Source organism: Malaya genurostris, unplaced genomic scaffold (genome assembly GCF_030247185.1).
Source record: "Malaya genurostris strain Urasoe2022 unplaced genomic scaffold, Malgen_1.1 HiC_scaffold_33, whole genome shotgun sequence".
In the NCBI taxonomy this organism is placed as follows: domain Eukaryota; kingdom Metazoa; phylum Arthropoda; class Insecta; order Diptera; family Culicidae; genus Malaya; species Malaya genurostris.
This window is the reverse complement of record NW_026682663.1, coordinates 18,340-21,266: the sequence shown is the minus strand read 5'-3', so window position 1 is coordinate 21,266 and position 2,927 is coordinate 18,340.

The window sequence follows — 2,927 nt, the reverse complement described above, 5'->3', positions numbered from 1 at the left end:
TTGAGTCAATGTATCTGCCCCTAAATATCTCTTATCAAATGAATTTTAATGACAATGAAGAAAATTTCTTTGGCGAAATTTTTTTCATGTAAATCCTTACTGGATGGCTCTTTCACACGATCCATTGTCCTGTAAATGTTTCAAACGTAATCTTCAGGACCCATACGTGGAATTTGAGTCAATGTATCTGCCCCCATATATCTCTTATCAAATGAATTTTAATGACAACGAGAAAATTTTCTTGGCAAAATTTTTTTCATGTAAATCCTTACTGGATGGCTCTTTCACACGATCCATTGTCCTGTAAATGTTTCAAACGTGATTTTCAGGACCCATACATGGAATTTGAGTCAATGTATCTGCCCCTAAATATCTCTTATCAAATGAATTTTAATGACAATGAAGAAAATTTCTTTGGCGAAATTTTTTTCATGTAAATCCTTACTGGATGGCTCTTTCACACGATCCATTGTCCTGTAAATGTTTTAAACGTGATCTTCAGGACCCATACATGGAATTTGAGTCAATGTATCTGCCCCCATATAACTCTTATCAAATGAATTTTAATGACAACGAGAAAATTTCCTTTGCGAAATTTTTTCATGTAAATCCTTACTGGATGGCTCTTTCACACGATCCATTGTCCTGTAAATGTTTCAAGCGTGATCTTTAGGACCCATACATGGAATTTAAGTCAATGTATCTGTCCCCATATAACTCTTATCAAATGAATTTTAATGACAACGAGAAAATTTCCTTGGCGAAGTTTTTCTCATGTAAATCCTTACTGGATGGCTCTTTCACACGATCCATTGTCCTGTAAATGTTTCAAACGTGATCTTCAGGACCCATACATGGAATTTGAGTCAATGTATCTGCCCCCATATAACTCTTATCAAATGAATTTTAATGACAACGAGAAAATTTCCTTGGCGAAGTTTTTCTCATGTAAATCCTTACTGGATGGCTCTTTCACACGATCCATTGTCCTGTAAATGTTTCAAACGTGATCTTCAGGACCCATACATGGAATTTAAGTCAATGTATCTGCCCCCATATAACTCTTATCAAATGAATTTTAATGACAACGAGAAAATTTTCTTGGCAAAATTTTTTTCATGTAAATCCATACTGGATGGCTCTTTCACACGATCCATTGTATGTTTCAAACGTGATTTTCAGGACCCATACATGGAATTTGAGTCAATGTATCTGCAACCATATATCTCTTATCAAATGAATTTTAATGACAATGAAGAAAATCTCTTTGGCGAAATTTTTTTCATGTAAATCCTTACTGGATGGCTCTTTCACACGATCCATTGTCCTGTAAATGTTTCAAACGTGATCTTCAGGACCCATACATGGAATTTGAGTCAATGTATCTGCCCTCATATATCTCTTATCAAATGAATTTTAATGACAACGAGAAAATTTCCTTTGCGAAGTTTTTTTCATGTAAATCCTTACTGGATGGCTCTTTCACACGATCCATTGTCCTGTAAATGTTTCAAACGTGATCTTCAGGACCCATACGTGGAATTTGATTCAATGTATCTGCCCCCATATAACTCTTATCAAATGATATTTAATGACAACGAGAAAATTTCCTTGGCGAAGTTTTTCTCATGTAAATCCTTACTGGATGGCTCTTTCACACGATCCATTGTCCTGTAAATGTCTCAAACGTGATCTTCAGGACTCATACATGGAATTTAAGTCAATGTATCTGCCCTCATATAACTCTTATCAAATGAATTTTAATGACAACGAGAAAATTTCCTTGACAAAATTTTTTTAATGTAAATCCATACTGGATGGCTCTTTCACACGATCCATTGTACTGTAAATGTTACAAACGTGATCTTCAGGACCCATACATGGAATTTAAGTCAATGTATCTGCCCCCATATATCTCTTATCAAATGAATTTTAATGACAACCAGAAAATTTCCTTGACGAAGATTTTTTCATGTAAATCTTTACTGGATGGCCCTTTCACACGATCCATTGTCCTGTAAATGTTTCAAACGTGATCTTCAGGACCCATACAGGGAATTTAAGTCAATGTATCTGCCCCCATATAACTCGTATCAAATGATCTTTAATGACAACGAGAAAATTTTCTTGGCTAAATTTTTTTCATGTAAATCCATATTGGATGGCTCTTTCACACGATCCATTGTCCTGTAAATGTTTCAAACGTGATCTTCAGTACCCATACATGGAATTTAAGTCAATGTATCTGCCCCCATATAACTCTTATCAAATGAATTTTAATGACAACGAGAAAATTTTCTTGGCAAAATTTTTTTCATGTAAATCCATACTGGATGGCTCTTTCACACGATCCATTGTCCTGTAAATGTTTCAAACGTGATTTTCAGGACCCATACATGGAATTTGAGTCAATGTATCTGCAACCATATATCTCTTATCAAATGAATTTTAATGACAATGAAGAAAATCTCTTTGGCGAAATTTTTTTCATGTAAATCCTTACTGGATGGCTCTTTCACACGATCCATTGTCCTGTAAATGTTTCAAACGTGATCTTCAGGACCCATACATGGAATTTGAGTCAATGTATCTGCCCTCATATATCTCTTATCAAATGAATTTTAATGACAACGAGAAAATTTCTTTGCGAAGTTTTTTTCATGTAAATCCTTACTGGATGGCTCTTTCACACGATCCATTGTCCTGTAAATGTTTCAAACGTGATCTTCAGGACCCATACGTGGAATTTGATTCAATGTATCTGCCCCCATATAACTCTTATCAAATGAATTTTAATGGCAACGAGAAAATTTCCTTTGCGAAATTTTTTCATGTAAATCCTTACTGGATGGCTCTTTCACACGATCCATTGTCCTGTAAATGTTTTAAACATGATCTTCAGAACCCATACATGGAATTTAAGTCAA